Source organism: Chelonia mydas, chromosome 11, assembly GCF_015237465.2.
Source record: "Chelonia mydas isolate rCheMyd1 chromosome 11, rCheMyd1.pri.v2, whole genome shotgun sequence".
NCBI lineage: Eukaryota > Metazoa > Chordata > Testudines > Cheloniidae > Chelonia > Chelonia mydas.
In genome coordinates, this window is record NC_051251.2 from 66821912 (window position 1) to 66849356 (window position 27445).

The following is a 27445-nucleotide window of genomic DNA, read 5'->3' on the forward strand; positions in this document are numbered from 1 at the left end:
ATCAGTTAAACTATACTTTTTATGTAAATAAGCTTTGTTTAATAGAATTCTTGTTTTTGATGGAAAACAGGGTTTCTGCAAAATCAATTTTTTTCACAGGGAAATTAGAGAGACAAGGTGGGTGAGGTAATATAGTTTATTGGACCAACTTCTGTTAGTAATAAAGACAAGCTTTCAAGCTACAAAAAACTCTTCTTCAGGTTTGGGAAAAGTACTCAGGATGTCACACCTAAATACAAAGTGGAACAGATTGTTTAGCAAAAACAATGAGGAGTCCTTGTGGCACCTTAGAGACTAACAAATGTATTTGGGCATAAGCTTTCGTGGGCTAAAACCCACTTCATCAGATGCATGGAGTGGAAAATACAATAGGGAGGTATATATACACAGCATATGAAAGGTTGGGAGTTGCCTTACCAAGTGAGGGGTTAACACACATGCTAAGAGACCATTCAAGGAGAAGTGGTCTGTTAACACTTCTGCAGTCATAGGACAAAAAAAGGGGAGTTAGTGGGTTACAGATTGTTGTAATAAGCCATAAATCCAATGTCTTTATTAAGACAATGGTACTCTTATTGAAGGAATGTTAGGACTCACAGAAACCTTCCTCAAACCACTCACCACACAAAGAGCTAGCTTCTTCCAGGACCTCCTCCAAAATAGGACAATAGCCATGGGTACTAGGATGGCTCCCCAGTATGCCAGTCTCTTCATGGGTGACCTTTAGGAAGAATTTCTGGACAACTGCACCGTGAACTAATGATAAACCTGAGCTACACCAATGCTATTCCCATGCTCTGTACAGATTACCCCTAAACTCATTCAGGATGGTTCTATGAGTCTCCTTCACTGACGAAAATTGGTCCAACAAAAGATATTACCTCACCCACCTTGTCTTTCTCTTGTCCTGGGATTCACAGAGCTATAACAACACAGGAAAATGTTGACTTTGCAGGATTTTTTTTAAAAAAATATTTTCCATCTAGAAAATGCAAAAATTTAGGGGTCAACATTATTCTTTGTCCATGTGACATACCAGAGTACAAGTCCAGACCAGTGAGTAGCTGTGTCACCCCTGCCCTCTCACCTGGGGTGCCCTTTCCAATGCCTTGCTGCTGTAGTGTCCAACCTTGACTGCTCACAAACAGCCTCCAGCATGTAGATCACTTCTAACTTTGTCTGTGTGTGTGCTGCAGCCAGCCACACCTTGTCTCTTACCAAGCCTTAAAGATTATCACCGGGTTACCCCCAACACACACCCAGACCCAGATTTTCCCCCAGAAACATATGTTCTGTACTGCCCAGCCCTCTCCTGGATAATACAAATATATGGAGTCTGTTATTCCTTTAAAGGAATAATATGCACACAACTTGTTACCCCAAAAGGAGTTACCCAAACTCTTCAACTAGAGCACACTGGATTAAATAAAACACGTTTATTAACTACAAAGAGAGATTTTAAGTTACTAGAAATAATGAGGCATCAAAATCAGAATCTGTATCAGATTCAGAGCAAAATTCACCGCATGCTTTCAGCAGTCTTACTGACCAAAATCTTTAGGTCAGGACCCCTCATCCAGAGTCCAACAGCTGCTTCCTTTGTCTTTTCAGCTGCAGTGACTGTGATGGGCAGGGGAAGAGAGGGGGGTGTCTTCCCCTTCTTTTTATAGTTCTGTCCCCCCGCCCCTTTGAGAAGCATTTCCGTCTGGGAGCAAGGTAACAGGCAGTTTATATGGAAGGTAACCCCATCCTGTTCCTTTGCTAAAATGTAGATTTTTTTTGCCCACACCTCCTTTCCTGCCAAAGAATGGCCACTTAGCAGGTAATAGTCCATCAGCCTTATTTACTCCTGGCTGAGGTGTAAGTTTACCCTTTGTCTCTGAGGAACTGGTTTGGCCACTCCCCAGATTTATCTGCAAAACCAGTCATGATTTCAGCTTATGTTTATAACTTCACATAGAACTTCACTTTCATTTTGTCATGATATCATTGATCAGCAAATTATGAGTTTTTAAATGGTACATCACAAGGCATAGCTTGTACAAGCATTATTACAGTAGTGTGTAGGGTGTGAACCCAGGAGTATATTCCACCACAGTGCACATAAGCTACCATTGTGTCTCATGGAAGCAGTTCTTTGGGTGCCTCATACCTCCATTCTACCCTAGGGGCCCGACTCCCCTGGGTGAGCTGCATTGGTATGTTGCGAGAGATGCAGTTTGCCAGTGAGCACCAGGGAAACTGGGGCATGAGGTACCAAAATACAACTCCCATGCAACACCACAGTGGCTCAGGCAGATGCAGATTAATGCCAAACCAATGCAAAACAGAACATTTCAACATTTCAAAACTGAAAAAACTCAGAACCTTTTATTCATGAAAAAAAAATGATATTTTTGACTTTTTGTTTTGTTTTTTTCCTGAAAAAAAGTCAAAATAGTAGAATTGCCTGCTGGATGGAGTTTCTGTTTTTGAATCAGTTCCAATGTTTAATAGGACTGACTGTACATTTGATGCCTAATCTAGTGTAACTGCCCTTGACTTAATACAATTCTGTATGGCTAAGGAATTGCATATATCTTAGGCCAGTTTGAGCCTTTAAGAGATCCTGGGGAGAAACAGATAATAAACACATCATAAATCATACTTCTCATATATTTGAACTTCATATTTGCAAAAAATAAACTGTCATACCAATTTATGCCTAAATATAATTACAAGGAAAAGAGATTATCTCATTTAATGTGCTTTTGTTTGCTCAATTGTGTGTTCTTCAGTGAATGTGGCCCTCTGTATGTATAATCCAAGAAGCAAGTGCTGTTTAACATGCAAAATTCAAGCAGTGCAGAAGACTTTGCCCTTCCTTCTGAGAGGAGAATTTATTTGTATATCCCAAGCAGAAACTGTAGGAATAAGGATTTTTAAAAAACTACACCTCCTGGCGAAACATGCTAGGATTTGCTGTGGCAGATTTACATAATGGGCCCTGGCCCAACCGAATTCATTTTTCATTTCAATAGCTGTTTTTTAAACTCACTGTGTCACTAAACAAACAAAACTTAATATAACGAGGAGCCCGGAGGCACCTTAAAGACTAACAGGTTTATTTGGGCGTAAGCTTCTATGGGTAAAAAAACGCACTTCTTCAGATGCATGGAGTGAAAATTACAGATACAAGCATAAACATATATTGGCACATGAAGAGAAGGGAGTTACCGTACAAGTGGAGAACCAATGCTGAAGGCCAATTCGGTCAGGGTGGATGTGGTGTAATCCCAATAATTAAAGGATAAATGGACACAAATCAGACATCAGGAATGGTAACATACAAAAGCCAGCAGGAGAACACTTCAATCTCCCTGGACACTCAATAACAGATTTCAAAGTAGCAATTCTTCAACAAAAAAAACTTCAAAAACAGACTTCAAAGAGAAACTGCAGATCTACAATTCATTTGCAAACTTAACACCATCAATGAGGGCTTGAATAGGGACTGGGAGTGGCTGGCTCACTACAAAAGCAATTTTCCCTCTCTTGGTATTGACACCTACTCATCAGTTATTGGGAGTGGACCACATCCACCCTGACTGAATTGGCCTTGTCAACATTGATTCTCTACTTGTAAGGTAACTCCCTTCCTTTCATGTGCCAATATATATTTATGTGTCTGTCATTTTTACTCCATGCATCTGAAGAAGTGGGTTTTTTACCCACAGAAGCTTATGCCCAAATAAATCTGTTAGTCTTTAAGGTGCCACCAGACTCCTTGTTGTTGTTTTTTTATACAGACTAACACGGCTACCCCTCTGATACTTAAAACTTAATATATATACTAAGAGCTGTATATTTCATTGATACACTCATGAGACAGGTTCCTTACCACTGACTTACGCAAATTTATATGCACTCATGCACCTGCATGGATGCTATATTTTTGTTCACTTAAATTTTCTAAGGCTATGTCTACACTACAGTTTATGTTGGCATAACTTATGTTGCTCCGGAGTATGAATAAACCACCCCCCTGAGTGACATAAGTTACACTGACATAAGCAGTCATGTGCCCAGCGCTGTGTCGGTGGGAGAGATTCTCCCACCAACATAGCTTCAGCCATTCATGGAGGTGGTTTTATGTCTCAGAGTAGTATGAGCTCAGGCTTCGTCTTCAGCCCCGGGTGACATGGCTCAGGGCCCCAAGCTTCAGTCCTATGCAGAGGGGCTTTGGCTTTCTGCCCTGGGCCCCAGGGAGTCTAACCCTGGCCTTGCTTGGCGGACCCCCTGAAACCTGCTCGTGGCCCCCCAGGGGGCCCCTGACCCATGGTTGAGAACCACTGCCCCAGGGTACAGTCTCGACTGCTGGACACTATGTTCCTTTAACTCTCCAGCTCAGGGTGCCTTTTACACAGCTTTACTATTGAAATGCAGCATCTCCATGCTCTGCTCAGACACCTCCATTAGCATGTAAAGTCACTCCCAACTAAGTTACATGAATTTTCTCCCAGACACTCATGAACTACATATAGGGTGACGCCTGCAAATTCTTGGTCCCAGCCTTGCACCCCAGAAATGTGCATCTTGTGCTGTCCAGTGCAATACTGAACAATGCAAGCTCATTACTAGTCCTTCATTTCATCAAAGGAAATGATCATGCACCAGCATTTCTTAACCTGAGCAGAGATTCCCCAAACACTTCAACTGAAACACACTGGTTTAGATAAAACAAAAAACAAGTTTATTAACTAGAGAAAGATAGATTGTAAGTAATTATAACTGATAAGACATCTAATCAGAGTTGGTTAGAAAAGAAATAAAAAGATAAACACAGAAGCTAATTCCTAAACTTTACCAAGCTAAATAAGATTTGAAAGCAAAAATGTTTCTTTTCCCCAAAAACTTTCAGCAGTCCATACTAACTGGGAAATCTTCCAGCTAGGACCATTCCCCCCAGTTCAATGATGCTCCTATTGTCTTTCAAGCAATCTTGCTGCTGTGAGTACAGATGGGGGAGGAGAGGTGATCAGGAGTTCACTGTCTCTCCTATTTCTACTCTGACCCTTTGTACTGGAAAAATATTTGCTGGGTCATGGGATCAGGCAGTTCCATGGCATATGTGAACTGCCAACTGTCCTTCAGGTGAATTGTAAATTTCTTGTTTATAACTCCCCTGCTGATGAATCTCCCATTAACCAGGTAATGGCCTTTTAGCACCTGGCTGATGTGCCAGTGTATCTCTGTTTTTGAGATAAATGATCTGAGGATGTTACCCAGAACTATAGCATATTTCAGTAACAAACATATAGCAATATCCCATAATTTCACATGCAGTATTGATACACATGTTTGAACAGGATAATAATATAAGGCAGATTATTAGTTTTCAAATGTTACCTCACAAGGCACACTTTGTGCACAATATATCGTAATCAGGTTGCGGAGATGAACATGGTGTACAGGGTGTCATATGGGGTACAGGGTATCACAGTCATTTTGATTGTCTAAATACCAGATTTTGCAGGTAAACATCTAAGTAATATCACCTGGAAATAATTGTGGGTGCAATGAAGTACCTAAATTTAATAGCAGGCACAAAAACAGAGGTACATTCAGGATCAGAATGAAGATTATGTCCTTAAAGGATTAGATTATCAATTATACCTTGTGAAGAAGTCCTTGAATTAATGGGATGAATTTTCTTTAGTTTGATCATCCCCTGTATTACAAAATATTTTGAAATTGGGAGGATAAATGTTGTATTATTATTATTACTACTGCTACAGGAAAAGCTGTGTTTTCCGGCACTTTATGAACCAGAAAACTCTAGAAACCGGTGTTTCGGGGTGCCGGATCAGGGCGGTGCTCACCTCAGTGGCTCCCCACAAGTGGTGACTTGCCCCTGCTTCTCCTAGGCAGAGGCGCAGCCAGGTGGCTTTGCGCACTGCCTCTGCCTCCAGATGCTGGCCATGCCTCCACCAAGGAGCATCAGGGACACGTCGCTGCTTGCAGGGAGCCGCCCAAGGTGAGCATCGCCCGGATCTGGAACCCCAAAACCCCTCCCGCGTCCCAACCCCCTGCCCCAAGCCCTCTCCCTCACTCAAACTCCCTCCCAGAGCCCATGCTCCGCACCCCTCCCCCCCTCCACACCCCAGCCCTGAGCCTGGAATTTTTGCTTAACTGGCAACCCCCATTCCCACAACATGCTGGATAACACGGCTTTTACTGAACCTAGAACTGATAGAGCAATTATTTTTCCTGGTGAAGAATTCTGATGAAAATGAACATATTTTTAATTTTGTTGAAAATTTTCTTCGATTTTCTTTTTGTCAAACTGACCACCTGTAAATCAAAAATATTTCTGTTTTTAGCAACTGAAAAAGTTTTGTTTGATTTTTAAATGAAAATGCAAAAAAAAATATATCAAGGACAATGGAATATTTTCAAGCAAAATTCTGTGTGTCAAAAAAAAATGGTAGACAAATTTCAGCCAGCTTTATTTTATATTGTGTGAAAGTATTATGTATAGGTAAGTGCTGCTTGTTTGTTTTTAATGGAAAATGTTTTCTGATTTATTAAAGCTAAGCATTAGTATAGATAACTGTTTATTTAAAATGAACGTTTGATATGTTACCACTATCACTGAATTTGTGGAATCATATATTACAGACACATCAGTAACCAAAATAAAGTTTTGGTGATAATGTTATTACAGTGAATACAAAACTGATTCGCAATGACTGCCCACTTATTTTGAAGTGTGTAATCCTTTACTTTAATGGTATGTAGAAGCTGAATTACAATAGAACTCTTGAGGAGAAACACATGACATCTATTGTAATACGCTATGAGTTCATTATGATCAGCAGTGATCACAGAGGGAATACCTAATGTGGTAACATTGTCACCTAACTTTAGTTTAGGCATGATATCTTTCAAAATATTCTGAAAAGCAAGTAATAGGAATTAGCATTCACCTCCTCCTGCTGCACAACTCCTGGCATTCAAAGGCACTGCTTTGATGGATAAAAAGAAAAACAGAATTGATCATCTTAAGCCCCTCTACAAAAAAGAAGAAGAAGAAGAAGCTTTCTCTGCTGTACTGTTTCAATTGTAGTGTCAACTATGGCTAGCAGTAACTCTGCAGGGAGTGCGCGGATCTTCAGTTTTTTATGTAAATTTATGCAAAGGACTTCTGCAAGTCTAGCGTGTGCTGTTCTCAAACACCTCAAGGAACTTCTTAATATTTGATGTGGCAAAGGGAAGAGAGATTCCCTCTGTTTCACACAGCAAGAGGGGAGCCTGTGGAGTGCATGTAAACAAAGGAAGAGAACAATGATCCGTCATTATTTGAAAGTTAGTAGCACTAGAAAATCTGCTGAAACAAAAGCTCTTCCTTTTTCTTTGATTATTATTTACAGTGATCCCTATAACCCACGGTTACAAAAAGTGTTCTTTATTAGCTTCCACCCGCTCCCACATTGTAAAATTAGTAAGGCAGAAATAATACCGTCATGGCATTTTCATCATTCGTATATCACATCATTTTACTGAGTCCTACAACACTAAGGAAATAAAGCTGGTAGCAGGAAATACTGACCCAAATATGACTCAGCTTTTCAGTTCGTCCCTTTCCTTTGTATGGTATAAACACACCCACCACTTTTCCTACCAACATGATGCCATCTCAACCCCATCAATATTTCATTCTGGTAGGCACATTGATTGCTAATACCAGAACACTCTTCTCACAATTGATCACTAGGTATAAACATTTCAATAGGATACTTTTTACCTTGCTGTAAGCAGATTGTGTGTCTACCCCTGCTCTAATCCCCTTTCTGGGTCTGTCTTTATTGCCTATCTGAAGAATAGTAATGAAATTTAAACCTCAGTCTAGGCTGCTCCCCAAGCTTTTCTGTTTCTTGGGTTTTCCTGCAGAATCTCTTCTGTCCAATTACTCAGTTCCTTCTGCCCCACAGACACTCCAACCCTCCTTATACTAAATTGAAGCTAAGAAGATCCACCTCCCAACATGAGCCAGCAATGATTACTTTGCATCTTGATAGCGAGTTCCAGCATCTAAATTTTGATGGAGGCACCCTGCATTTTTATGAATGGCCCTTCAAACCAGCACACCATTCAGTGTGGCTGTTTTCACACCCCCGTTGTGGGAGAATGTGAGAAAAGAAGAGCACATTGCTATATAATCCTCCTAATGGGTTTGTAATAAAGTGCAGTTAATTTATCCATGGTCTTTATGGACCTCAGCTGCCAGGAGCTTGAAGGGAAATCAGCCAGCAAAATAACAGAGGTAGGAACAAGAATGATCTCCACTACCTACTAGCACAAAACATCAGCCAGCTCACTGGCAGGAGATCATCTCTGAGCGGGGGATAAAGATGCTGATAACAACAGTAAGTGGGATCTTGGGATAGATTCCTGACTGGATTTTGACATAGTTCTGTGTCTTGGATTCCATTGTGATTGTGAATAGTAATGACAAAGTGATGGGCACTCTATAAAGTATTTGTCAAACAGTGACAATGAGCATAATGCTGTAGAGAAAATAGAAAGAAAGCCATCCCTGTCGTAAAGAGCATCCACAGTGAGTGGGATTACTGCTGTGAACCATATTCTCAATGAAGAGAGTAGAATAATTAACCACATTAGATATAACACAAATAACCAGGTAAGTGTCTTACACTGGGCCCTGTCACTTGCCAAACTTTAGCTTGAATAGATAGCCAAGCAGGCCAAAAGTAGGGGTTGTGCACTGACAGACCTCTGCTGGCAATCCTAGAGAGTTCTTCTCCCGGAACTAACACAGTAATAGTCTCACAGATGATTTTGTCTGCCATGATGGGAAGAAAATCCCCTGGATGATATATTACCTCTATGGGAAGAAGTATCCTCTCAGTAATTGCCTTAGTACATTCAGGTCTTTAAAGAGTGTCGCGGACATACCAAGAGACAGTGGTGGCATCCTTTTGCTGGAATCCTAGGTTTTTGTAACAGATAGTTGCCTGATAAGACAAATGGTATTACCCTACTGTGATCATCATTAAGAAGTTGAACTGTAAGAGGAAAAAGCTAGTGAAAAGGTGGATAGAGGAAAAATTTGCAGTAAGTGGCTGTAAATAACCTTTAATCCACACTCCTGACTAAAATAATGTATTCAAAATAGAGCCACTTCTTTTCTGAAGTGGTAATCAATATAGCTCAGAATCCTTGCTCCAGTAAATAATTCTGAGTCATTCCTAGAAAAATTATTTTCATTGGAAGAAAGATGATTTAATCTTGATACCTGAAAAGTGGTCTGAGATCGATTAGCCGTAATTCTAATAATGGATTACGGATGCATTTTCTCTTCTCGCATATGATACTTTACAAGTTTAATGAGAAATTAAAAGCTCTCTCCCCTGCTTCTGCTGCAGCAGATCTTCTGGCCTCACACCGCCCCTGCTCACTGCTATGCAGGAAGCCAGATTTCACACCACACAGAGAAAGTACCACTATTATCTCCCTGCTCCATCTGTTATTTATTTGTTGTATTACAATAGTGTCTGCAGTTACTAACAATTATCAGGGCTTGACTGTGGTAGGTGTACAAACACATAGTAGGAGACACTCCCTGCTTCAAAGAGTGTGCAATATAGACAGTACAGACAAAGCATTTAAGAAAGGAAGCATTATCTCCATTTTATAGATAGAAAACTGAGAGCCAGTGACTTGCAAAAAGTCACAACAAAAGTCTGTTAGAATTTAGCAGGAATGTGTTAGTGGACAACCCCTACTTTTGGATCTTCTGCATCCCAATCAGGTGTCTTTATCTTTCCTCCCCTGTTATGCAGCAGAACCTTACTGCTTCAAGTGCCAGAGTACATCTGTGGCGATGTATGAGGGGATTGGATCTGCTCCCTCATGCAGATGTGACCATTAAATTCTCTGGACATTGTAGTGACCAGACTCTCAGTTGTTTATTCTATAAACACTTTGTCATTCCAGGCATCAGTCAGATGCTCAGTAGTAGAAGATGGGATGGGGGAGACCTCAAAAAAACTTCATCCTCATGAGCGAGTCTTAGGGTTTGACCATGTTTCCATTGAAGTCAGTGGAAGTCTTAATGATATTCTCAAAATCATTCATTAATAATAAAATATTCTTTTCATGTACATAATTTTAATTTTTAAAACAAAAGACCAAATTCAGACCTGGTGTAAGATAGTGCAACACCAATGACTGGAAATGTGTTGTACTTGTTTTCCCCAGATCTGAATTCAACAAATGTCTAATTTTCTTACAAGATAAAAAACATAATGAAAAATACATTAGATGTTCTTTAATATTGTACCCTTTAAAAAGATCTGCAGAATGTCACAAAGCAATTAATAAGTCTCCTTCAGAGTTAAGACTTTCAAGGGAAAGCTCCCCAAAGGAGTTTATTACAATCAGAATTAGATAAAGCCATTTGATTATGTTTTAGGCACTACTGATTTACTGTGCATATATTTAGAGGTCTGTTACTAATGGAAAGCCACAAGTGTTCATATTTTTATCATTAATAAGATCTAATAACATACAAGACTTTACACAAAGTAGTCGGTAACATTACTACCACTGTTACTAAGATTTTTCACAAATGTACTGTAGCAATAATTCTAAAAGGAAAAGCATAATTAGCTCAAACTTAAAGTAACCTAGATCAATCAATTAATATTTGCAAATGGCTGGTGACAGTGGTAGACTCACTCTTGTTATTAAATTATTAACTATTTGTATTCTGTAAGAGCCACCTGAGACTGGCAACCCATTGTGCTTTAGGACTGTATGTTCTATGCGTAGTAAGAGGTGTTCCCTACTCCAACGACCTCAGTCTAAACAGGCAAGAAAGACAAAGAGTTGGGGAACAGAAGTGTTTTATTCCCATTTTACAAATGGGGAACTCAAGTTCTAGGAGATTAAATGACTTGCAAAAGTCACTCAGAGAATCTGTGGCAGCACCAAGAATTCAACCCTGATCTCCTGAGTTCTCGTTTAGTGCCTCAGAGTTGATCCTTAATCACAAGACCATCCTCCTTGTTTAATTACCACAGAACAAAAACCTAATCGAGATGTACAATAGTTTATGAAATATGAGAAGCAAGTTTCCAACATCTGTCTTATCAGCTTTGTGAATCATCCAGACATAATGGATCTGTATGACCAGATGAAATAACAGAGTTGATGCCTCCTCAGTTGAAGTACAAAATAAAGCATGACAAAGAGAATGGAGCACAATTTTTGCCTTGATGTCCCGGAGTTCCAACTTTTCTCCTTAGATGGCATTTCATTCTTCCCCCGCATGCAAGAAAACCATGTTCCACTGCTTTGACACTCTGGCATGTTGTTGAGTTAAATATATCATAAAAAGACTTTTTTAATGTGGCAAGAAAAAGAAAACCGACCAAGGCAGAGGCTTCATCCATGAATAACTAAAATAATAACAATAATAGGGATGAAGATGCCGAAAGCTCACATGAGAATTAAACCAGATTCCTTTTTAAAACTTTTGAAAAAGACTCATTGCCAGAGGCAGAATGCTTTAGTTTAACATGCCCTGCCAGTCACTTACTTCTTTCTTCAAAAGCCATCCTTAAAACACAACTCTATTCCTTTGCTAATATTTTATTCACTCTCATTGAAAAGTCCAACTCATTTGATTTAGGAAAGGGGTAAATAGAGATTACACTATGCTAATGAGTAGGTGGAAAGGAATCGGTTTCAGAGTAGCAGCCATGTTAACCTGTATTCGCAAAAAGAAAAGGAGTACTTGTGGCACCTTAGAGACTAACAAATTTATTTGAGCATAAGCTTTCGTGAGCTACAGCAAGATACAAACTATTTTACCTTTTGCCCCTGGACTTTATTGCTGCCACCACCAAGCATCTAACAAATATATAACAGGGAAAGAGCCCGCTTGGAAACGTCTTTCCCCCCCAAATCCTCCCAAACCCTACACCCCCTTTCCTGGGGAAGGCTTGATAAAAATCCTCACCAATCTGCGTAGGTGAATACAGACCCAAACCCTTGGATCTTTAGAACAATGAAAAAGCAATCCGGTTCTTAAAAGAAGAATTTTAATTGAAGAAAAAGTAAAAGAATCACCTCTGTAAAATCAGGATGGTAAATTATCTTACAGGGTAATCAGATTCAAAACATAGAGAATCCCTCTAGGCAAAACCTTAAGTTACAAAAGACACAAAAACAGGAATATACATTCCATTTAGCACAACTTATTTTATCAGCCATTTAAACAAAACAGAATCTAACGCATATCTAACTAGATTGCTTATTAGCCCTTTACAGGAGTTCTGACCTGCATTCCTGCTCTGGTCCCAGCAAAAGCAACACACAGACAGAGAGAACCCTTTGTTCCCCCCGCCCCCCACTCCAGCTTTGAAAGTATCTTGTCTCCTCATTGGTCATTTTGGTCAGGTGCCAGCGAGGTTATCTTTAGCTTCTTAACCCTTTACAGGTGAAAAGGTTTTTTCCTCTGGTCAGGAGGGATTTAAAGGTGGTTAGCCTTCCCTTTATATTTATGACACGCCCCCCAAATCACAGATAGGGTGAAACACTGGCTGTGATTTCTTCCTGAAGCTCTAGGAGAAAACAGAGTTAATAAGACACATGCACCTCTAAATATACTACCAAGTATATAAAGACTAACAATATTTTCCACATCTCAAGGACGATTGTAACCAGTTGATTCTGGGAAACTTTCATGGGAGAGTGCATCAGCCATTTTGTTAGAAGCTCCTGAGATGTGTTGTGTGTCAAAATCAAAATCTTGGAGAGCTAAACTCCACAGATGAAGTGAGCTGTAGCTCACAAAAGCTTATGCTCAAATAAATTGGTTAATCTCTAAGGTGCCACAAGTACTCCTGTTCTTTTTTAGAAAGGAATAGTAAGCTCATTACAGCTTTGTAGGTATCCATGAAAAGTCTGCCAAGAACATTTGATGCAATAGAAATTATTTGATCCTGATTCTTAGATTGTAGGGTCCTGGTACAGTGTCTAGCACTGTGGGATTCTGGTTCATGACTAAGGTTCCTATCTGCTACCGCAATACGAACAGTAAATAATAACAATAGTAATTATCCTTATGGATAACACTTGAAGCTATCCATTTTGATATGGCCACAAATTACTTCATGGGTGAGAACTTAAGACAGGAGTGATGCAGGTCATCTTCTAGGTGTACTTGTATTAAGTGCAAGTTAAGGGCTTGCTTATGAGTTACTCCACTCCGCCATTGTGCTGGCCAGTGAAGCTAAACTGGCTTATGGGAGGAGTAAACTGCAGCAGGTATAGGACACATTATTTTCCCCAGAACAGTACAGCTGTACACTGTCCCTGCTCACAATTTACCACTAAGACTGTAAACACTTTGGGGCAGGGACTGTATATGTGTGTACAGTGCCTAGCACAATGAGACACTAGCCTGGTTGAGCCCTCTCGATGCTATTGTAATTCAGATGTTAAATTATAATAATAAAGAAAGGAGAAGTCTCATAGTACAGACCCATTGATGCACGTACTGATGATATCGAAAGGAAGGACTGGAGCTACAGAATGCCTTCCAAGATTATTTGGGTTTGGGTTAGATGGGTTCCTCTTAACCAGAAGGGGTGCTGATTGCCTTTGTTCAAATCTAACAATACTTGTTAGGCAAGTTTTAAATTAGGTAGCAATTAACAAGCATTCATGTAATTCAAGTGATTTGGAGTAGACTTCAAATATACAAAACAAGGCTGAAGATGGAGCTGTTCTGAAAGAAAAGATTAAGACCAATGTGTGTATTAACCCACTAAAGCATCTGTACAAGAATGCCAGAAGCACAAGCAACATGCAAAAAGGTCTAGAAATCATATTAAATTATAGAGATTATGATATACTGGATATAATAGAAACTAATAATTCTCGTAAGTGGAATGACCATATTGATGGGTATAACCTACAAAAGGGAAGAGGAAGTGGAGGTGTGGTGGTCTATTCCTAATGCCAATGTTTGAAGCAGCCTACATCCCAGGGGATCTATGCAGTACCGCTTCCCCTTGTAAGTGGGGTAGAGGAGGATCGATTTAAAGGAGAAGTCCCTCATAGCCATCCATGTCCCATCCCTTCTCACATTTTGGATGCTACCATGTGATAGTCTCATTTGGAGCTCTTACAACTCCAAAGTCAATAAAGTTGTGGATGTTCAGCACCTCTGAAAATCAGGTCTTGGATGTCTCAAGTTGGACACCCAAAGTGAGTGTCCAGTTTTGCAAACTTGGGCCAATGCCTTTATGAAAGTCTGTGGTGGCTGCCATCAGAGCTAATTCCAGTTTCAATATTGTTTTTCCATTGAAAATTAGCTTCATTGAGACTTAATTCAGAATAAATCTGCAATTTGAGAATAGTCATTACTGCACCTGAGAAAAGTATTAGTAATATTTTTCATGACTGACTCACCTTTGCAATTTATATAACCTGAACTTTGTGAAAGGAACCATATGTAACTACAGAGAATTAGATGAGTACATATTGGACCAGATTTTTAACAGTACTCAGTACTCAGCATGGAGAGATTGTTTGTAAATCTGGCTAATAAGCTCTTATGAAAGCCTGCCCTCAACTATTGGTACTGAGTAGAGCTGTACAGAGGACAACAGTTACATTTTGTGACAACTTTTGAGGTTTCAAAATTTGTTTTCATTTTGCATTGGAAAGAAGGTTCCAAGTCCAAGTCCCTGCTCTACTAGATTCTGAGCACAATTTTTCATCCCAGATCATGCCAAATCAGCTTGCACCTGGGTCTCCCACATCCCAGGCCAGTATCCCAACCATCCAGGTATCGACAGTCTACCGGAGACCCAAAAATATTCCCAGTTGAAGTTTCATGGAAACTGCTAAGTCTTTGCAAAATGTTGGCCCTTTGACAAAACAGCATCTTTTGCTAAATGTTCCAACCTGCTGTAGCGCTGAGTAGTTTGGAAAATCTAATCTATGGTGATTGGAGTAATTTTTCAAAACCTCATAATCAGAAAATTGACGTGTTGTCCCTCATTGCTTTCTGAGAAATGTAGATGATGACTGACCATTGTTCGTTTTTCGTTATTTTGTTTCCAACATTTCTTTGTAATATGCCAGAAATAAGTTTTGAAATATTACATCCCCTGCAAATGAACCTAAACATTTCATTGTAGTTGTACCTTAATACTGGTTTGCAGGTCATTACCTTCTCCTTTGAAAGGAAATGGATGTCTTCAAGTCTAAATGTCTCTATTTGCTTGATGACCCCATGCTTTTTCTTGCATGCATTACCGCCAGGAAAGAAATGAAAATTAGGGTTATAAGCCTTAGACACAGAATCTGACCCATTTTAAAGTTGTAATAATCTGGAGCCTGATCCTGGATTCCTGGAGTCCCACTGAAGTCAACAAGCTGCATTCTGTTCTGCCAGACTAATATACATCAGAAGTAGCTACACTGATTTAGGTTGTATTACTTCAGCTATTCATCTGAACTGATTTCAGAATTTGGACTCCCTATATTCTAAAATTCCACAGAATCACAAAATCAAAGATATGTAGGGCTGGAAGGGACTTTAAGAGGTCATGTAGTCCAGCCTCCTGAACTGAGGTAGGACCAAATACACCTAGAAGACCATCCCTGACAGGTGTGTGCCTAACCTGTTCTTAAAAACCTCCAGTGAGGGGGATTCCACAACCTCCCTTGGAAGCCGATTCCAGAGCTTAACTATCCTTACAGCTAGAAATGTTTTCCTAATATCTAACCTAAATCTTCCTTGCTGCAGATTAAGCCCATTATTTCTTTTCTACATTCAATGGACAGGGAGAATAGTTGATCAGCATCCTCTGAGTAATAGCCTTTAATATATTTGAAGACTGTTATCAGGTGCCCCCTCAGTGTTCTTTTCTCAAGACTAAACATGCCCCGATTTTTTAATCCTTTCCTTATAGGTCAGGTTTTCTAAAACTTTTATCATTTTTGTAGCTCTTCTCTTTCCTAAAGTGTGGACATAGTACTCCAGCTGAGGCTTCACCAGTACCAAGTAGAGCAGCATAATTACCTTCCATATCTTACATATAATATTCCTCTTATTATACCCCAGAATGATATTAGCAGTTTCTTGCAACTGCATCACATAGTTGATTCATACTCAAATTATGATCCACTATAGCTCCCAGATCCTTTTTAGGAGCAGTACTACCTCCTGGCCAGTTATTCCCCATATTGTAGTTGAGCATTTTATTTTTCCTTCTTAAGTGAAGCACTTTGCACTTGTCTTTATTGAATTTCATCTTGTTGATTTCAGATCCATTCTCTAGCTTGTCAAAGTTGTTTGGATCCAATCCTGTCTTCCAAAGTGCTAGCAATCCCTCCCAGTTTGGTGTTATCCATAAATTTTAATAGCGTACTCTCTACTCCATTATCCAAGTCATTAATGAAAATATCACCCCATTAGATAAGTGTCCCCAGTTTGACAGTGAACCATTGATAACTACTCTTCGGGAAAGGTCTTTCAACCAGTTTTGCACTGAATTTGTAGTAATTTAATCTAGAGCACATTTCCAAACTTTGTTTATGAGAATCTCATATGGGTTTGTGTCCAAAGCCCTACCAAAATGCAGATACATTACATTTCCCTCCCACTCCATCCACTACACAAGTTATCCTGTCACACAAGGTAATTAGGTTGGTCTGGCATGATTTTTTTTTTGACAAATCCATGTTGGTTACTGCTTTATAACCCTATTATCTTCTAGGTGTTTACAAACTAATTGTTTAATAATTTGTTCCAGGATCTCTCCAGGTATCAAAGTTAGGCTGACTGGTCTATAATTCCCCAGCTCCTCTTTGTTCCCCTTTTTAAAGATAGGTGCTATGTTTGTCCTTCTCCAGTGCTCTGGGACCTCACTTGTCCTCCATAACAAACATAATTGTTAATTATTCTGACATAAATTCAAGTAGTTCCTTAAGGTACCCTAGGATGAATTTCATCAAGCCCTGCCAACTTGAATATGTCTAACTTATCTAAATATTCTTCAACCTGTTCTTTTCCTACTGTGTCTTCCATTCCTTCCCCCTTGTTGTTAATATTGATTGTGTTAAGAATCTAATCACTATTTATTTAGTGAAGACTGAAGCAAAATAGGAATTAAACCACTCAGCCTTCTTCATATTGTCTGTTACTAGTCCTGCTTCCCCAATAAGTAGAGACCCTACACTATCCTTCATCTTTCTCTTGCTCCTAATATATTTATAGAATCTTATATTGCCTTTTTTGTCCCTTGCAAGGCATAACTCATTTTGTGCATTAGCCTTTCTGATTTTGTCCCTACATGCTCTCGTCCTTAGCAATTTGTCTATGTTTCTGCTTTTTATTTTCATGTAATTAAAAAGCTCCTGACAGAGCTATATTAGCCTATTGCTATTCTTCCGATCTTTCCTTTGCTTCAGGTTGGTTTGCTGTTGCTCCTTTAATATTGTCTCTTTGAGAAACTGCCAACTCTTCTGAATGCAGTGCACAACACTTTCAAAAGAAAAGCCTGGGAGCTTAAATTCATAACTCTGCTAGACTCTAAAAATCACACTAAAAAAACAGAGACCTTGGATTTATGGCTTACAGCAATCGGTAACCCACTAACCCTCCTTTTTGTTCTTTGACTATAGGGATGTTAACAGGCCACTTCACCTTGAATTGTCCCCTAGAATATGTGGTAACTACTTATGCTAAAATATCTGTTCCACTTTGCATTTAGCTGTGACACTTGGTGTACCTTTTCCAGAACCGAAGAGTTCTGTGCAGCTCGAAAGCTTGTCTCTGTCACCAAAAGAAATTGGTCCAATAAAAGATCTTACCTCACCCATCTTAGTTCTTAGATTTCCCATGGGATCTTGCCTTCCAGTTCTCTGAGTTTGTAAAAAGTCTGCTTTTTCGAAGTCCATTGTCTATATTCTTCTGCTCTCACTCTTTCCTTTCCTTTATCGAAAAATAAATCATTTTATGATCACTTTCACCCCCCTTCAGATTCCCAACCAACTGTGTCCCATTAGTCAGAATCAAGTCTAAAATGGCTGTTCCCCTAGATGATACTTCTGCTTTCTGAAACAATACATTCCAAGAACTTACTGGACATTTTGTGTTTTGCAGTATTACTTTTCCAACAGATGTCTGAGTAGTTAGTCTCCGATTCCTACCAGGTCTTGTGTTTTGGATTTTTCTGTTATTTGTCTAGAAATGCCTCATCTACCTCATCGTCCTGATTTGGTGGCCTATAGTAGACTCCTATCATGACATCGCCCCTGTTTTTCCCCCCATTTATCTTCACCCAGAGACTTCCAACTGGTCTGCCTCCCACCTCCTTCTGGACTTGAGAACAAGTGTGTGTCTTCTTGATGGATGCTGCAGCATCTCCTTGCTTTTTCCCCACCTGTCCTTCTGGAACAAACTGTACTCCTCTGTACCAGTATTCCAGTCATGATATTTATCCCACCAAGTCACTGTGATGCTAATTAAGTCATAATTTAACTTATGTAATAATACTCCCAGTACTACTTCATGCAGCCATGTATTCCAGATAAGTGTGTGTGCCCGGCCTGCTGAAGCCAGAGAACTTTGCCTAGCAGGACCTGTAGGGGTTGCGCTTGCACCCTATGCCCCAAGCCCCTCCCCGGCTATCTAAGGGCAACACCGCCCAACCTCCTCCCCTTTAGTGCCTTCTCACTGCCTACGGCTACATTCAGAGCTTTGTGTGTTGTTTTCACCTCTCATTTTCAATCTCAGTTTGTGGAGAGTTTTTCCTCTAGATAATAGTTAGTAATACCTCAGGTTTAGTTTAGGGTTAGTATAGTGTTAGAGTAGTTGTCCGCCATGTGTGATGACCTCACCAGGGTTCAAGCACTGTCCATCATGTAGCAGGGGGAATCCCCAATAGTAATCCCTGCATAAGATGTTTGTTATGTCCCAGTGAGGGTCACATTATGGAATGGTGCTTTTTCTGTTCAAAAAGAGGACTCAGATGGAAAGAGATTTACAGCTGAAGCAGCACCTTCTGGAGCAGGTCATGAGGCCCACTTTGGGATTAAGGTCCTCGTCTTATAGGCAGTCATCTTCAGAACCAGCTTGTGATGCCACTCTATGTTTGAACTCTGGGGTTTTTCCGCAAGAGGAAGAGGACTCATACTCCGTCCTCTGATGTTGTGAGAAAGAGGTCCCACTCCAGGGTTCAGGGAGACTCTTCCTTATCATGTAAGAGAGGTGCTGACCATCACCTTATTCCTGCCAGCACATGGGATGGAGCAGGTCCATCAGCTCCCTGATACCAAACAGAGATCAGCGGGGGCCCAAAGCGCTGACTCCAGTTCTGGCCATGGCTTGCTCTGTTAAATTCAGTACAGATGACGTTGGCACCAGCACCGACTGTCTCCACACTGCTGGGGTATCATATAATACATCAGACCTGCTTTGCCTCTTAGTCCCTGACTCTCCACTAGTTCAGGAGTTTTCTGGTGCTGTAGCTGCTACTGCTTCATCCTCAGTTGTGCCTTTGGCACCTTTTGGCTGTATCAGAGAGCTGCTGGGTTTGCTGGCACTTCAGATTCCATACAGCAGCCAGAGTCCTCCCTGTAGAGAAGCCTTTTCATAGAATCACAGAATCATAGAATATCAGGGTTGGAAGGGACCTCAGGAGGTCATCTAGTCCAACCCCCTGCTCAAAGCAGGACCGATCCCCAATTAAATCATCCCCGCCAGGGCTTTGTCAAGCCTAACCTTAAAAACTTCTAAGGAAGGAGATTCCACCACCTCCCTAGGTAACGCATTCCAGTGTTTCACCACCCTCCTAGTGAAAAAGTTTTTCCTAATATCCAACCTAAATCTCCTCCACTGCAACTTGAGACCATTACTCCTTGTTCTGTCATCTGCTACCACTCAGAACAGTCTAGAGCCATCCTCTTTGGAACCCCCTTTCAGGTAGTTGAAAGCAGCTATCAAATCCCCCCTCATTCTTCTCTTCCACAGACTAAACATCCCTAGTTCCCTCAGCCTCTCCTCATAAGTCATGTGTTCCAGTCCCCTAATAATTTTTGTTGCCCTCCGCTGGACTCTTTCCAATTTTTCCACATCCTTCTTGTAGTGTGGGGCCCAAAACTTTACACAGTACTCCAGATGAGGCCTCACCAATGTCGAATAGAGGGGAACGATCACGTCCCTCGATCTGCTTTTCTCCTTCCTCCTCTGGTGTTGCTGTAGTCATCTGTAGTTGGCTAGCATTATGTATTCACCTCCTCTTTGACTGTATTGATAAGACATTTAAAGGACAAAACAGACATTTCTTTCGACTATACAGAAACATTTTTAATGCTTTACTTTCTGGTGCTGTGGCAGCAGCTAGTTAACAGATTATACTAGGTTAGCCTGATCAATGGCATTCACTGATTTGGGAGTGGTTTCCTTTGCGTCCTTCCAGTTCTTTTGCCATTGTTTTTTGTGTGGACTTATTATTAATATTGAAGAGGATGAGAGGCCTGATCTTGCTACCCTCACTCACATGAATAGTCCATACATAGGCATATAACCAACCACTGAAGGTGAGATTGTCCTGAGCCGTAGAACTGCTGCATAGCAGTGGAGAAGAAGGTTGCCCATGCTTAACTTTAAGCGGATTACTCATCCTACAGAAGTTAAGTGTTTGGAAGATCAGGGCCAAGGAGTTTTCCTTTGCACCCCCTTAAGGCATAATCACAACCACAGTTCCTGGTGTGCAAGTTTTCCCATATGGGGTGAGGAATAAGCAGGATCTTTTTCCTCCCTGTCCCTCTGTGCTGGCTATGAATCTAGCCCACTGAGGAGAGAAGTCCAAGGATGATACAGCATTCACATTCTTCCTGAGGCACAGTACCTCACAGAACTCCCACTGGGGCAATACAGCTCCATCTTGTTTCCTACCCTAAGCTGCTAAATGCCACAACATAAACCAGAGGGTTAATGGGACTAGTTGCATGGGTAAAGACTGGTTAAGAAGAGTCCAAGAGCCAGGGTTCCAGGATCAGGCCCAACATTGTAAAATGAAATTATTGTTTGCTGAGGAGCTAACATGAGAAAAAGTTACACCAGACTATATAATCTATTATAAGCAGATCTGTGAAAACTCCTTGGCTTGTTTTTAACAATTTATACATTTAACACCCAGACTTCAGAAGATATGCCTTTCAAATTTTCCTAATATACCGAAAAAAACTATGACTCTTTCTGCATCACCTCAGTGAGTAGGGGGGAAAAAAGCCTTCCTGAGTTTGGCAGCACTTCTCAGTCTCTTTCGATTGCTATATTGTAATCTTGAGCCATTCATCGCACTGTTTCAGTTATTTTACCCTGTTCTTTCAACTTCCTGCCTGAGATTCACAGGGTCTTTGTTGGGGCAATATTTTCCCCCAGGAGTTTTGACACTGATTAAAGACATTCTCCTTCTACATACCTCAAGTAACCTCCCCTCCACCCTATCCCTGGCCATGTTTCCAGAATTCTTCTGATATTCCTCTGAAAAACCCTATTCTGTATAGATGTGATAAAATGTGCAGACGCTCCCTTGCAAGAGGTACATAGCCGTACCGTATAACCCTTTAGCCCCCAAGCATTACCTCATGAGCTGAATCAGTAAAACACATTGGGCCTCAGTGTACTGAAGAAAAAGGTGCATGCATTATTTTTATAGCTGATGAAAAACCAGAGAATTCTGTAGACATGCGTTGCCCTCTTGATACAGCTTTTATGTTGTTTGAAATTTATCTTAGTTGTACATTGTACTGGGTAAAATACCTGAAACTATGTGATGGTCAACTCATGATTTCCCTCAGGAAGAGCTATGGCCAGAGACTTTGGTGATGTGTGTTTTGTTGGTTGACTCACAACCTTATCAAACTGGAAACCCTAATAGGGGGATTTTTATTTTCATGTATTTATTTATTTTGGTTAGGCCTTCTGTGACCAAAAAACCCATTAATGCCAGCTAGCAAGAGGGTTATAAAATATCCTGATTCAGGTATGTACATTCTGGTTCACTAAAGAATGTTATGTGATTCCTTAAATGAAAGCCAGGTCACACTGCTCTGTGATATCATTGTGAAATGTATGTACAGATATTATGAAGCACTTACGCTCTGAAATATGTTCTTAGACTCAGTACCACAGTACAGATGGAGAAACAAGCTTTTGTCAGACAAAAGATGTTTATTCACCTTTCTGTCACATGTAAATTAAGCATGTAAGCTAACACAGTGGATGACCATTTACATAAGAAGTTATCAAAGAGATGTAGTCAGCAGAAAAGAACACACACAAAAACAAGTGAATGGTGCAGTGGGCTATACTGTGAGTACAGATAATTAACTTTGGGGATATAAGTAGAAGTCAAAGAAGACATTCCTTCATGCTGAACCTAGGAAGTAAATGGGCAGTGCATTTACATTCATGAAAACAGGATTTCTGCCTGCCTTAACAGAAGAAGCTGCAAAAGGCGTTGGGTGAGATAAATTTCATTAGACAGGAGGCTAATCTAAGAGTTAAATTTAGTCTCTAGAAAGCACGTTATGATCTTGTTTTACATGTAACCTTTTATTTCCAATGTCCTTCCTCACTATCCCTTGAATCTTCAATCGTTGGTTGTAAACTTATGTTTGCCTTCACTATAAACATATCTAAGTGCTGTGATATTAAGCAAAAGACTGATCCTGAGATGAATCATACAATCTGGTGTGTACACTGTTTTCTTGGGGACAGTGGATGTGGTAATTCTGTGTGTAGCTAGTGTCAGGGTCTGGGTATCACCGGGAAATGCTTCAAAGGGAGTCATGGGCCGGGGTACACCTATTAACCTGCAAGGCAAAGTACATAAGAACATAAGAATGGCCATACTAGGTCAGACCAAAGGTCCATCCAGCCCAGTATCCTGTCTGCCAACAGTGGCCAATGCCAGATGCCCCAGAGGGAGTGAATATAACAGGTAATGATCAAGCGATCTTGCTCCTGCCATCCATCTCCACCCTCTGACAAGCAGAGGCTAGGGACACCATTTCTTACCCATCCTGGCTAATAGCCATTAATGGACTTAACCTCCATGAATTTATCTATTTCTCTTTTAAACCCTCTTATAGTCCTAGCCTTCACAACCTCCTCAGGCAAGCAGTTCCACGGGTTGACTGTGCGCTGAGTGAAGAAGAACTTCCTTTTATTTGTTTTAAACCTGCTGTCTATTAATTTCATTTGGTGGCCCCTAGTTCTTATGGGAACAAGAAAATAACTTTTCCTTATTCACTTTCTCCACACCACTCATGATTTTATAGACCTCTATCATATCCCCCTTAGTCTCCTCTTTTCCAAGCTGAAAAGTTCTAGCCTCTTTAATCTCCCCTCATATGGGACCCGTTCCAGACCCCTAATCATTTTAATTGCCCTTCTCTGAACCTTTTCTAATGCCAGTATATCTTTTTTTGAGATGAGGGGACCACATCTGTATGCAGTATTCAAGATGTGGGGGTACCATGGATTTATATAAGGGCAAAAAGATATTCTCCATCTTATTCTCTATCCCTTTTTAAATGATTCTTAACATCCTGTTTGCTTTTTTGACTGCCGCTGCACACTGCATGGATGTCTTCAGAGAACTATCCATGATGACTGCAAGATCTCTTTCCTGATTAGTTGTAGCTATATTAGCCCCCATCATATTGTATGTATAGTTGGGGTTATTTTTTCCAATGTGCATTACTTTACATTTATTCACATTAAATTTCATTTGCCATTTTGTCGCCCAATCACTTAGTGTTGTGAGATCTTTTTGAAGTTCTTCACAGTCTGCTTTGGTCTTAACTATCTTGAGCAGTTTAGTATCATCTGCAAACTTTGCCACCTCACTGTTTAACCCTTTCTCCAGATCATTTATGAATAAGTTGAATAGGATTGGTCCTAGGACTGACCCTTGGGGAACACCACTAGTTACCCCTCTCTATTCTGAAAATTTACCATTTCTTCCTACCCTTTGTTCCCTGTCTTTTAACCAGTCCTCAATCCATGAAAGGATCTTCCCTCTTATCCCATGACAACTTAATTTACATAAGAGCCTTTGGTGAGGGACCTTGACAAAGGCTTTCTGGAAATATAAGTACACTATGTCCAATGGATCCCCCTTGTCCACATGTTTGTTGACCCCTTCAAAGAACCTAATAGATTAGTTAGACATGATTTCCCTTTACAGAAACCATGCTGACTTTTGTCCAACAATTTATGTTCTTCTATGTGTCTGACAATTTTATTCTCTACTATTGTTTCAACTAATTTGCCTGGTACTGATTTTAGACTTACCGGTCTGTAATTGTCAGGATCACCTCTAGAGCCTTTTTAAAATATTGGCGTTACATTACCTATCTTCCGATCATTGAGTACAGAAGGTGATTTAAAAGACAGGTTACAAACCATAGTTAATAGTTCCGCAATTTCACATTTGAGTTCTTTCAGAACTCTTGGGTGAATGCCATCTGGTCCCGGTGACTTGTTACTGTTAAGATTCTCAATTAATTCCAAAACCTCCTCTAATGACACTTCAATCTGTGACAATTCCTCAGATTTGTCACCTACAAAGGATGGCTCAGGTTTGGGAATCTCCCTGACATCCTCAGCTGTGAAGACTGAAGCAAAGAATTCATTTAATTTCTCCGCAATTACTTTATCGCCTTTAAGTGCTCCTTTTGTATCTCGATCGTCCAGGGCCCCCACTGGTTGTTTAGCAGGCTTCCTGCTTCTGATGTACTTAAAAAACATTTTGTTATTACCTTTTGAGTTTTTGGCTAGCTGTTCTTCAAATTCCTTTCTGGCTTTTCTTATTACATTTTTATACTTAATTTGGCAATGTTTATGCTCTTTTCTATTTACCTCACTTGGATTTGACTTCCACTTTTTAAAATATGCCTTTTTATCTCTCACTGCTTCTTTTACATGGTTGTTAAGCCACGGTGGCTCTTTTTTAATTCTTTTACTGTGTTTTTTTAATTTGGGGTATACATTTAAGTTGGGCCTCTGTTATGGTGTCTTTGAGAAGTGTCCATGCAGCTTGCAGGGATTTCACTCTAGTCACTGTACCTTTTAATTTCTGTTTAACTAACCTCCTCATTTTTGCATAGTTCCCCTTTCTGAAATTAAATGCCACCATGTTGGGCTGTTGAGGTGTTCTTCCCACCACAGGAATGTTAAATGTTGTTATATTCTGGTCACTATTTCCAAGCAGTCCTGTTATAGTTAGCTCTTGGACCAGATCCTGCGCTCCACTCAGGACTAGATCGAGAGTTGCCTCTCCCCTTGTGGGTTCCTGTACCAGCTGCTCCAAGAAGCAGTCATTTAAAGTATCGAGAAATTTTGTCTCTGCATTTCGTCCTGAGGTGACATGTACCCAGTCAATATGGGGATAATTGAAATCCCCCACTATTATTGAGTTCTTTATTTTGATAGCCTCTCTAATCTCCCTTAGCATTTCATAGTCACTATCACTGTCCTGGTCAAGTGGTCGATAATAGATCCCTACTGTTATATTCTTATTAGAGCATAGAATTACTATCCATAGAGATTCTATGGAACATGTGGATTCATTTAAGATTTTTACTGTGATGCCAATTATATCAATATCCTCCTTTAACACAAGGCACTTTAGTTCACCCATCTTATTATTTAGACTTCTAGCATTTGTGTACAAGCACTTTATAAACTTGTCACTGTTCATGTGTCTGCCCTTTTCTGATATGTCAGATTCTTTTTTATGTGACTGTTTCTCATCTGATCTGGCCCATATGTTATCTTCATGCATCCTCTCCTCCTGACTAAAACCTAGAGAATCTCTATCAATAGACTCTCCTCTAAGAGAAGTCTCTGTCCGATCCACGTGCTCCTCTGCAGCAATCGGCTTTCCCCCGTCTTTGTTTAAAAACTGCTCTGCAACCTTCTTAATGTTAAGTGGGGGCTGGAATAGCCCAGAGGAGAGTGCTTGGGTGGCTAACAGGCTGGTGTTTCCAGGGAGATGACACCCAGTTAAGTACAAGCATGTCTCCCTGATGCTGGCAGCAGGGAGAACAAGGTGACTCAGTCCCCAAGAAGTGTCACACCTCCTATGAACTTTTTCTTCTGGTGTTTAAACCCTTTCACAATAGGATTTTATTAAACCTGTACAGTTATTTAGAAATGGCTAATATAGGGATACAGTTCTGCTCACATGTGGCCCACACTGAAGAAAATGAGTTTTATTTGGTTAAGGTCTACAGAGTGAGAGCTCTTAATAATATACCTTACAGAAAGGTTTCATGTTTTGTCCTAATGCCATCAAAAGGCTCTATATGGACGCTATCATACATGTGCCTTTTGAAACATCCTCTTTGCTCTTTGCTGTTTCCGTCAGATATTATAAGTGTGGCTATTCTGTGAACTATTTCTCACAGCAAAACCACTGATTTTTTCCGAGCTCAGTAACCTCACTGACAAACGTAGCTCCTCTTTAAATTCCTCCAAAAGCACCATCTGCGACGGAGGTCTAGTGCAGGTTATGATTATGATATATTGCAATGAAAGATTAAGTATTATATTGATTGAGTTTTAATGAGAGTACTGTACTAATTATATTTATATTGTATGTGTATATATTTTTATATTTTTAATGACTAGTTTTATTAGCAGTCAGTAACCACATAAGCTTTCTTTGCATTGTAAAATTAACATAACCCTTAATAAAAATAACTAAAAATATCAAAGTGTAAGTGCTGCTTAACTTCAAATGTAGCTAACATTTAAATATTGTTTTGCATATAAAATTGATCTGCAATTAATGTGAAGTCAGCCTGACAATTTTTATGAACTTTTCCCCCCTTGTGGTATGTTTTTTAGAGATTTTTTTTAAAATATCATTCACTTTCTCTGTTTTCCCAAAGACAAAACAACATGCAAAATGAAAGCATTTAAAGATACAATTTCAGTTACAAATTCACAGTTACCAGGCTAACTGCATCTTTCCTGGACTCTATAAGCTGCCCCCCATTTAGGTCTCAAGCCTCTAGCCGTCGCCTGTCTCTTAGGATGGAATCAGGCAGGTCACCCACTCTCAGACCAGGCCCTGAGTTGAAGTCACCTGTGTACTGAGCATGGTTACCTCAGCAGATCAGATTTTTGTCCAGGCCCTGAAATTCTGTTCCCTCCAGGGCAATGGCAGTGGTCATCGGTGATCAAAGAGCCAGCTTTAAGGCAAGTATTATTTATTTAGAACAAAATCCTTTAAGAGAAAACAGATCTTAAAAACATGGAAACAGCATCTGGACATGTCTAGTTTATTAGGTGTTCAACCATCTTCCACATGGGGACCTCTGGACTAACTGC

At 40.1% G+C, this 27445-nt stretch overlaps 1 protein-coding gene across 5 annotated transcripts in view; it reads left to right on the top strand.

Moving 5' to 3' along the window:
- The window catches only part of SPAG16 (sperm associated antigen 16), a 710758-nt gene that overhangs the window by 545989 nt on the left and 137324 nt on the right, over positions 1-27445 (top strand). The gene's annotated exons all lie outside the window — the stretch shown is intronic.